This window comes from Carassius carassius, chromosome 31 (genome assembly GCF_963082965.1).
Source record: "Carassius carassius chromosome 31, fCarCar2.1, whole genome shotgun sequence".
NCBI classification, from domain to species: domain Eukaryota; kingdom Metazoa; phylum Chordata; class Actinopteri; order Cypriniformes; family Cyprinidae; genus Carassius; species Carassius carassius.
Genome location: NC_081785.1, coordinates 20270694 through 20282863, shown reverse-complemented (window position 1 = coordinate 20282863; position 12170 = coordinate 20270694).

Genomic DNA, 12170 nt, shown 5'->3' with positions numbered 1-12170 from the left:
TATTTATTAAATTGTCTTTTGCAGGAATATTCTTAATTTAATAGAACATAAGCTCAAACAACAGAATTTGTGATTTAATGCTGATTCCAGCATTTTATTTTAATCATTTTCTTTAAAACATTTTTTTTTTTTACAAAAATTATACAAATTCTGTTGATTGACCTTCATTTTTATAGAAAGTTAATGTTCTACTCTGAGTATGGCATATTTTTTTAACATGTATTTGTAGTTATTTGTGATGCTATGTTATTTTTATGATAAGATTTAACTGTTGAAAGACTGACATTTTTATTTTAACAGTAAAAGCCTTGCAATGTCTTTCTGTCAGTTTTAATAAATACTTATTTGCAACATCATTGACTTCATTCATTTTTATTCATTTGTAAATAGATAGAGCTCATGATAATGCATTTATATCAGTATTTTATAGTTTACTGTTAAAATTATTCTTTAAAGCAGTTTCATTGTTAAGTTATTACAACATCATATTGTATTTAGGGGTATTTACAGGATTCTATTGGCAACTTTTGTTCCCAGTTAAATACTGTTATATAATGAAATTACAAATAAATGCTGTAAAATATATTTACAGGATTTTATTGGCAACTTTTTTGCCAGGTAAATACTGTACTTAAGTGAAATTACAAAATATTGCTGTAAAATAAACTACAAGTTAAATTCAATGTTACTGTAAAAAATACTACAAACTACTGTATTTCACATACAGCAATTAACTGTAATTTGCTTTGCAGTAATTTCCTGTAATCCATTTTACAGCAATTAACATCAATTTTACAGGATTTTATTGGCGACTTTTTTGCCAGTAAAATCCTGTAAATTCTACAGTACATTTTTTACAGTGTAGGTATGTACATATATGTACCTATATAGGTATATGAATGCACATATATATGTGTACATATATGTACACATGTGTAAATATATGTGTGCATATATGTACATATATTTACATATAATATAGGAAAACAGCCAATTTTATATATGTCACATATATTAAAAACCTATATCAAAACTATATTGAAACATATATGTTTATAAAGGTTTTTTCCATGTGGGCACTCTCTGGGTTGGTTGGTTGTACAAACATGTACAATTTTTGCTCTTCTCTGGGGGAAGAAGAAAGCTGCTTAATGAAGACTAAGTTGCAATTGTAAGATGGGTCACTGCTGACAATGGAATAAAACTCAGAGAAATTCAGGCTAGAATTGTACAGGACAACCTGGTATTCCAGAACGTGGAAAGCCTCAGCCTGGCTACCATTGCAATTATTGAATAACACCGAATTTGAATGGAACAGTTGTACACAGTTCCCTTTGAAAGAAACAGTGCCTATACACTATATCTGATTCTAGAGTGACTTTAACACTATTCTACACTTTCTTTCACTATTGTCTATTGTAAACATACTCACATAGTGAAAAGCATTTAAACATCATGTGTTTGATTTCTTTCAGATTGTTAAAAATTGACATGACATAAAGCCAAGTATGGTGGCCCATACTTAGAATTCGTGCTCTGCATTTAACCCATCCAAAGTGCACACACACAGCAGTGAACACACACACACACACACACACACACACACATACACAGCAGTGAACACACACACCCAGAGCAGTGGGCAGCCATTTATGCTGCAGCGCCTGGGGAGTTGGGGGTTCAGTGGCTTGCTCAAAGGCACCTCAGTTGTGGTATTGTCAGCCCGAGTCTCAAACCCACAACCTTAGGGTTAGGAGTCAAACTCTCTAACCACTAAGCCACGACTTCCCCAAGTTGGAGTTGGAGGCTCATCAGACACCACATGAATTCATTTACAGTATGTGGATGAGGCAGGATTCAACCCAGCAAAAACTTGTAGACGAGGAAGAAACCTAATTGGAAAAAGGGTCACAGCTCATGTTCCAGATCAGAGTGGAGCAAATATCACAATGTGTGCTGCAATGTCAAGTGCTGGTTTTGTCATGAAGAAAAGCCAGATTGTTCCCTACAACAGGGGTTTTCAAACTGTGGGTCGCGACCCACTTGTGGGTCACAGAATGGAACAAGGTGGGTCACACAAAGTCACTTGGCTGCAGCTAAATTTGCGTTTCAATAAAAACACACACACACACTCACACAGTTCAGTCTAGGGCTGCACGAATGTGACGAGTGGGGCGGGGCCGAGAGCCGTGGAGTGATTGGGAAATGAGCGACACCTGCAACACTCACCGGTCTCGAGAACCCCGGAGGAGATAGGAAGTATACAAAAGAGGAGCGACGACAGTGAAGGACGAGAGAGGCCACTGGGTGGCGTCTGTACTTCCCGGTCAGAGAGCACCTGTCCATCAAAAGCTCACTATCCAATCAGAGTAGATCACTGTTAACACCACCCCCATGAGATGTTTGTGTCAAAACACCAAACGAAAAACTGCGAAACGTAAGCGAAATCTGTAGCAATGAATTCAGAATCCACGATTAGCGAAAACGAATCTTTGAAAAACATTAACAAAGAATGAAGCATATTTGAAGAGCCTGTTAAATTTGTGCGACTGAGTTAATTTTTTTTCATTTTCATAGTGTTTTTCTTCTTTTGTAATGGCATATTTTTGATAGTTTCTGAAAAAGTTACGTTCAGTTTTATAAAGTTTCGTTCATTATTATTGAAACAAATGTAATTCCATAAGCAGGGCACAAATGCAGGATTAATTGTAACACTACAAGATTTAAACATTTCCACGTAACAAAATGTACAAAAGTTTGCAATATTTCCTTGATGTATCATCTCTGTTTAGAAAAAAATTTGCCAAAGTTCAGAAGTCTTTTGAAGATATTGCTGAACATTTATTTAACCATCACAAAAATAAATATATTTTTTTTATTATTATTTAAAATGAGACACATCTGTTTATTATAATTTTTTACCAATTTCACAATTATTTTAATCTCAAAACTGTGTTAGATAGCTCTGCTTTGCTTCTCATGCTTTTCTAAATAAGTGTTGGATTGTGCTCCGTTCTCGCCGACACAAACGGAAGATCATGAATGTATTTTCTGCAACAAAACACAGCAGCGCAGATTACAGTTCACTAGAGTGAGCCTGCTTCACGTTTTTATGGACACTACATATTTTAACGTCTGTAAACAAAAATTAAAACTGAAATATTAGTAGTGAAAATTTTTTATTTTTATTAAATACTTAATTTCTGTCATCAAACTTTTAAGATTAGGCTTAAAGTAATGTCAATCGTTTTCTTATTTTTTTTTATATATATATATTTTGGTGGGTCGTGAAATAGATTACACTTGTCTAGGTGGGTCGTAGAATGGAAAAGTTTGGGAACCACTGCCCTACAACACAGAGAGTCTTCTTTTGATTTAGATGAACTCAACCAACAACTGCTGCCAGAAGCAAAAAGGGAACAAGTGGGAGGAAACATGAGGACATTTGTGATTGCATGGGACAATGTAGCATTCCACCATTTACATGCAATCACAAATTGGCTTGCAGCCCATTAAATAATTATTTCCCCTTTTCTTCCTCCATACTCACTTTTCCTCAATCCCATTAAGGATTTTTTTTCTGCCTGGAGGTGGAAAGTCTATGATCATCAACCACATGATCAAATGTCCCTCCTGGATGCATTGGAGGCTGGCTGCAGAGACATCTCAGCTGAAGACTGCCAGGGGTGGATAAGGCATGCTAAGCGTTTCTATCCAAGGTGCATAGCAAGAGACAATATAAGGTGTGATATTTAACAAAATGTGGTTTTGGTCAGAAAACTATTTGGCTAATTGTGTGAAGTAGGTGTGTTGCTGGGTTAAGAGTTTAGAAAAAGTACTTTAAGTATTGGTAAATGCTTGTTAGCAATTAAAAACAAAAAACCACATAACCACCAGACATTTGTAGCAAGTGATTTCTTTTTGTCTTAATTTTTTTTCATCAAATTATGGGGAGTTATATCAATAAGGGTACTGATAATTTTTAATGGTTATAGTCACTGATAACATTATTATTTAAATATACCCATTCTCAGTGTGACACTTATTCACTCACAACTTATTCATTTGATTATATTGTGTAATCTATGAATTGATGTGTTCAGTTTTATGTGCTCATTACTTGGTAACACACCACATGGTTCAAAAAAGGTGTAATGTTCAAAATGCTTTGGCTAAGCTGTAGAAAGTACCACTGAATAAATGTTGATTCATTAATGAATAAAGTGTGTTTTGTCTATTTTAACCTAAAGGGAACATTCTATTCGCGTTTCGAGAACGTTCCCAGAAAGTTATTTGAAGATTCTCAGAACATACCTCTGAGTCGGACCTATGCCATAGCCTTTATGCTGTAGGCTATGTGTCAGTTTTCATGTATACTTCTGCGTCGATGAGCAGTACACATGCAAACCGCCAGTATGCGGTGTACACGAGCATGTTGCTAGTGTAACCCGCAGTACCATGACAAAAGCCGAAAAAGAAGCGGCTCGGAGAAGAGAGGCATTATAGCCATGACAGCTGCAAATAAATATAAAATCATTATTTAAACCTACAAAAGAAGACAACAACAGAACAGGAGAAGATGGTATTATTTCCATCTCCACAAGGACTTGTACCACGGCAGATCAACATTGTTTGTTGTGGACAACTGCTGCTGTATAAAGCTATTTAGTATAATAAATGATAAGACACTTGTTCTGATAAGACACTGTAAAGAATTATTCATTCTTTATTATAATTACCATGTGCCATATAATAACCCAGATTTTACGCTTTTAGGCACCAAATGACAGGACTTCAAAAAATAAAAAAAAGGGGGGGGGGGGGGGCTTTAAAAATATGGTTATTTTTTTCCAGACATTAAAAATTAATAGCATTTATTTGACTTTAAGTAGGATAACATTACATTAATTTCTTACCACTTAATTAACTATGATGTGCTTCTCTCTTTTGGTCAGTAAACAATAAAATTAAAATAAATAAACACTAGGTTAACATGTTCTCTTCAGTTAGATGTGTCAAATCTCTTTGCAATCAAAATATTTACTCGTATATATTATAAGTATTGATTCAGTAAAGAGATCAATTAACGAATGCTAGTGACGCGTGGTGACCAAGAGAGCACCAGCAAACACCAGCAAATGAAGAAAACATCTTCATCAGTTTGACAACACAAGTGTTGCAAATCCTCACAACACATGCAAATTAAAAAACGCAATGCAAATCTTCACAACACATGCAAATTAAGAAATGGGCTACAAATAGCACTGACCACAATGGAAATGTTTCAAGGGGCCCAAAAAAAAGTATTGGATGCGGCTGGGATTTGCTTATTGCATGACTACTGGTCAGTGGAGTTTTTGTTTATTTTAACACCCTGATTGCATGATTCCTTTGTCTTTTGGATAGTATTAACCTAAATAATTTGACAATTTACGCAATTAACTGTGGAATGTTACCAGGGATGGACTGGGAGTGAATACCGGCCCTGGATTTTCTCCCAAATAGGGCCACCACAACTACAGTCGCTACTATTTCACAATATTACATAATTTCTGTCACATTTATGGCAAATAACATCAAAAAACCCATGGTGACCTTGCTAACAAAAACAATAGAAACCATTTTGGAAATTATAATGATTTCCACTACAAATACCACTACAAACCATCAACTTTTAACTATTAAAACCATTAAATATTTGTTTCCTGTAGTGTGTTTTGGTACATATTACAGACAGTAGGATTTAGTCGTTTTAACAAAGGCCACCAACAGTAGGCGACACATTAATAGTAGAGACCAACAGGCACCATTACAGTTTCCATTCAAACAGATACAATTTTATTATAACCAGTAAAAACATTACAAATTATGGGATGTTTCCTTTTTTTTCAGAAGGGGATTGAAATAAATGTATTACGAGGGCCAGCATTTTTTCTCCTTTATACCAAGGGGCCAGATTGCTAATCCACGTTCACACACCTTTTAAATCGTTTTAATCAATTTCTTTTTTATCGAAGGAAAATAAAGTAGGCAATATTTAATGTAATTTGTTTTTAAAGATTTTATTAACTATAAAACTTATTTCAGTTAAGCTAATTCAGAAGGAAAACTTTGTTGTCAGTTGACAGCAATATCACCCCAAAAAAGAAACATCTCAATTGCATGGTCTGTAAATTTGCAACAAACAAATGAACAGAGGTCCAATATTTTATTATTGGCCAACAAAACATTCTCAAAACAACATAAGAGGACAGTTAATAAGGGATTATTAAAAATAAATAAATGAATAAATAGTTATCCCAAATAGTACCATAAAATAACCGATTAACTGCAGGATTTTTAAAAATAAAATTTAAGAGCTTTTAAGACCTGCACTTCACATTTCAGCCTTTAAACAATTTTTAAGAAAAGAGGGAAGAGTCAAAAGTACAAATTATTATTAAATTTTATATATTAGTGTCTTTATTGTTTAGATGTTTATAATGCATTAGCTTTTTGTCAATCCACTTTTTCACATTTAAAAATATGTTGCAAAAATAGCAGACGGGCTTACTGAAAAAGCAAATTCGTTTCGTTTGCAGCAGGTTTCACTTTCGGAACTAGCAGACAGTTGCCCCGTTACCGCAGAACAAAGCCGCCTGACTTTGGAACGTGCAGCTCTCCAGTTTATTCGGTGAAATCATAGCCTTTTGAAGTTTGATCTACATACTAATCTTTTATTGCAATTCTTGTCTTTATGTCCCCAAATTTAAGAACAATTATAATTGAGACTTTCTGTATCATTTAAGAGTTTACATGGCCTTAAATTGAAACGATTTAACTTAAGTGTTTTTAAGCACCCGCGGAAACCCCTAAGAACATAGTTCAGTGCAAACAGAAAAAAAAACTTTTGTTGACAATGCATTTTACCTTTGAAATTTGAGGCAAGATTGTTTGTGCCTGGTGATGTGATATGACGATTTAAATAACAGACAATTCAAACATATAAGTATCCCCTTGAACTGGTAAAAAAAAAAAAAAATAATAATAATAATCTGTTTGCAATTTTGACTGGAAAAAAAATCTGTTTTATGGTCAGAGTGCACGTTTTATTATGCTGAAATTAATACGGGGAGCAGCTGGAAAATAGCGACCTCTACTGGCTGGAGATAGTATTGAAATTATTGACTGAAAGCAATCTTTACGTGACTTACATTTCAAATATTTTAAAATTAATCATCCGAGTCTAAAATGATCCAGCGGGTCGTACTATAAGACATTGCGGGCCGTATTCAGCAGTGTCGGTTTTTTAAAAACAAAAATAAACTGCAGATCAGAAAAACAGAAAAATATTAACTAAACGTAGTTCTTATAATTTAATGGACAGAACAGTATATAAGGATTTCAGTAAGAAAATATTACCTCTGGGCACAGTCTGACATGACACCTGGTCATCACCCGTTGTTCTAGGGGCATTCTCTACGACAAAGCGTACAACTCGTCCACATGAACTGCAATATATATATATATATATATATATATATATATATATATATATATCATTCTTACTGTCAATTTATTTTGACCTGATTTTGACAGTTAACGAAGTATTGAAAATTAATTTTCAGTAACCTTGAAATGGTATTTAGTTGAGGATATTAAATTAAGCCATTTTATATAGTAATGTTTCATAGCTACTTGTGTAATTTGTCAGATTATTTAGGCTAATAAAGCCAAAAGCCAAAGGAATCATGCAATCAGGGTGTTAAAATTAATCAAAAACTCAACTTTCAGTTCACCAACAACTCCACTGACCAATACCTACTGCGCAGTAAGCAAATCCCAGCCAGGTCAGACACTTTTTTGGGAGCACCTTAATATTTCCATTGTGGTCATTGCAATTTGCATTGCATTTCTTAATTTGCATGTGTTGTGAGGATTTGCAACACTTGCGTTGTCAAACTGATGAAGATGTTTTCTTCATTTGCTGGTGTCTTTTTCAATTTGCATGTGTTTTCTGAAAGGGTTACTCCACCCAAAAATGAAAATTTTGCCATTAATCACATACCCCCATGTCGTTCTAAACCCGTAAAATCTTTGTTCATCTTCGGAACACAATTTAAGATATTTTGGATGGAAACCAGGAGGCTTGAGACTGTCCCATAGACTGCCAAATAAATAAGTGTCAAGGTCCAGGAAAGTATGAAAAGCATCGTCAGAATAGTTCCTTTTATGAAATCTCTATGGGCTTCTCCCTTGACTTTATACCTCCACGTCCCCCCCGATAGCCTCATAGACCGTAAACTCGATTGCCTGCGAGCTTCTCCTCCTGTCCATACGGTAATTTCTCTACTGTGCGACAGAGAGTCGCAGGTTATGACCAGGGGCGGATTAAGGTGGATTAAGGGGTTAACCCCACAATTGATACATTTTCATGTTTCTTTAGAAATATTGAATGGACAAATGGAGTGTTTAAACGCCTCAGATGTAAAGTTATTCGCTGTCAAAGTGACGCCAAAATGAATGGGAGTCAATGGAATGCTAACAGCAGGTGGGGGTCCGTTAGCTAATGGCGGCGCCCGTGGAAGCTTCAATAAAATATGAAACCCTGCCCCCCTGACTATTTCGAACTAACAAGAACGGGCTCCTATGTAAATGAATGGAGAATAGAGAGTCAGAACTGCACTTTCACTGGTCACTGGGATATAAAAACTGCATGTATAGAAACAGTAGTAAAATATGATAAAAATAGCTGAAAAAGTTTGATGACTTAGCCCCAAAATAAGGTTTAAAATGCCCTTTTCCCCATAGGTTATACTTTTACGCACGCGCAAGGGTTCACGACACCAACTTAATTAATGTCTCTATCCAGAATGCCAGTGTATAGAAACAGCAGTAAAATATGATAAAAATCGCTGTAAAAGTTTGATGACTTCCCCAAAATACCACCAACTTCATTTATGTCTCTATACAGAATGACAGTGTTGTGCCAAGCATTTAAACAAATGCTCAATGTCATTTGTTTTATCAGTGTACAGTACAATATTTTGAATTGTTAAATTTCTCTGCTGTTGCAAAACCTCAACTGTGCGCATGCGTCAGTGGAATCAGATGATAGGCTTAAATGTTTCCCGGCTTGACTGTTAAAAGCAGATGATTGGCTTTCCAGCGGGAGGGGCGGGACATATCCAGGTTGTCTGTCTGTAACGCAGCATTAGGTTAACATCAATAAATGATCATTTACTATAATTAAGGGCCATTCTATAAGGCAACATTTCAGCACTTGACAAACGGATAGCGACTCCTAAGTAGCACTTAATGCACAGCTACGTGCAATTGTGTTAAGTGCATTTTTGGGAAACGCACGTGTGTGACGATCGGAGACCCAGTGAAACACAGGGAACGAGAGATCCAATTGCAGTAGGGTTTATTAGGGTAATCCAAAGAGAGGTAAACAAGCCAGGGTCAAAACAAGAAATCTATCCAAACGCTGGCTCGGCAGACGTGCGCCTCCTCTCCCCTCTCCGTCCGCAATGGCGAGACTGCGGCTCCGATCCGTCCCTCACGAGCCCAGGGTCGAAGGGGGGCCATAGTGGAGAGCGATGCCGGACCTCCTCTCGACCACTCACTCCTCTGCGACCTCCACGGGTCCCACGAAAAACGACCAGGCGGGTTTCCCTCCAAACAACTCTTTCTCTCCCGCTCGGTGGCTGGGGAAGAAACATCAAAAAACATACCGCTGGATCTTAGCATGATGGAGTCCTTCTGTGACGATCGGAGACCCAGTGAAACACAGGGAACGAGAGATCCAATTGCAGTAGGGTTTATTAGGGTAATCCAAAGAGAAGTAAACAAGCCAGGGTCAAAACCAGAAATCTATCCAAACAAGCAAACAAAGAAGGAACAGGAAAGGGAACAGGAACAGGAACTCGGAATACAAGGAACTCGTTAGACGAAAAGACTGGGTAACGGAAGGAAAGGACTCCATGCAGACAACAGGAAAAGACTGGTTAATATAGGGAGGCTAATGACTAATAAGTGAAGGCACCTGGTGCATTTAACAGGAGTGCAATTATTGTGATGAAGGGACAAGGCTTTGTGGGAATTGTAGTGCCTTCGGTGAGGTGCCTAAGGGGAAGTGAGACCACTAGTGGACACCCAAGGAAAAAGAGACCAGACAGCGTGACAACGTGAAAGATCAATCGTTATTGGGGAACCCAGCCCATAGACACAGATATTGGCGCGAAGAAAAGCATGTACTGTCAAAACAGACTACACGAATTAACACATTTGTAATAATATTAGGATAGTTAAAAAATATATATAATAATACATATATATCATTAAAAAAATAACATATTTTCGTGGATCTGACTGGGTGGGCAAGCTGTTAGTCTGGCCCACCCGTAGCTCCGTCACTGGTTATGATTAAGCTTTGAGTGTGTATTCTCTGGCTCAGCGCCAGCCAAAGCACGGCACGTCAAAAAAGCCGGCCCTGGGTCTGGACCATTCGTAGCTCTCTCTTAGCATTATTTGAGCTCATGACGCTACTGTACAGCAGTCTTTAGAAACCAGCGCAGCGAAGTACAAGTCAAACTATGGTATGTTGACAATTTTGTGGCTCAACAATGATTTTCTGTTATTTTTTAAGACTCATAATAAATTATGTTCGCAATGGATACAGGCCTATTTATGAAGTTGACTCTATGTGGTTACAGAACTAATAAGGTGGTAATTAGCCTAGGCTTTTTCATAATGTAATTAAAGTGAATTGGCAATAAGTTTTTTGATAATTAAAATCTGGCAAACAATTTGGCTCTTAAATGGCTAAGATCTTTAAATGGGTAAGCATGGTGGTGTCCAGTAAGCGACCAACTATGGCAGCGATCCAACATGTCCTTGTATTGAATCAAAGACGGAGCCGGACTCGGAGCCGTTTAGTCCATGTCAGTTTTTTTATTCGGCAAAACTTAAGCCCTTTTGACATTTTGCCTGACGTGGCTATATAAAAAAAAATCCCCTCCCAAGACAACTCATTGTGGAGCAGCTGAACCTTCCCAGACCTGCACTGGCCAGGCTAACACAGCAGAATTCTGCTTTAAGCCCTGAAGCCCAGCGCTACGTTTTTTTTTTTTTAAATTATTATTATTTATTTATTTATTTTGCTACAGAGAGATTCATCGAGGTCGTGGGAGAGGGCTACGGCCTAATCAAGACCTCGGTGTGGAGGTGTGTCCACACAGTCACCAACGCCCTTCTGCGCCATGCCGGGGATTACATCCTGGTGGATGGCACACTCATCCCTATCGCCAATCCATCAGTGATTGATCGGGAGGAAATATTGCGAAAGGGATACGCGACCATAAACATGCAGGTTATAGTGGACCATAGGAGTGTGATCTTCGACTTGGTGGCAAGGTCCAGCAAAACTTCAAGTTCCCTGACGAGAAGCTTGGTGCCCTTGTTTACGTTGCTTCCCCAGCATATTTTGTATCTAATTCTCTCTCTCTGTTCATTGTAGATAGGTTGTTTTTTATTAAAAACATAAACCGATTGCAATCAATACCACATTAAACAGAAGTAACTGCAGCTGCTTGCCAATCAATTCTGATTGTAAAGTACCTTACCATCAGTGTTGGGGGTAATGCATTACAAGTATCGCGAGTTACGTAATCAGATTACTTTTTTCAAGTAACTAGTAAAGTAACGCATTACTTTTTAATTTACAAGAAAATATCTGAGTTACTTTTTCAAAAAAGTAACGCCAGTTACTTTGTATTCCCATTTTTTGACTGACAAGCCTCCTGTTCCCATATTGGGAGAAATCGGAAGTATGGAGGCGTTGTGTGCGCTGTGTGAACATGATGTTACTGTAGTTCTAGACTAAATGTGAATGTGCATTAATTCATCCCACTCACAAAAAAACAAAAAACAAAACAGATTTAGTATTCATCAAAATTAATCAAAACAGTGAAATGCAAACTCAGAATATGACGCAAACCTGCAATAACTAAATATATTAAATAACACAAATGTATCTATTCCCATTTTATTAACAGTGTCTTTGCTGCTGACCTTTAATGATCCAGTTCAACCATACTAATAATTAAAAAATGACTTTAGATAAACTAACAATTGTGCTTTAATGGTTTTTTTTTTATTGCTGAAGAGTGTTGAACCTTCTTCTCCTG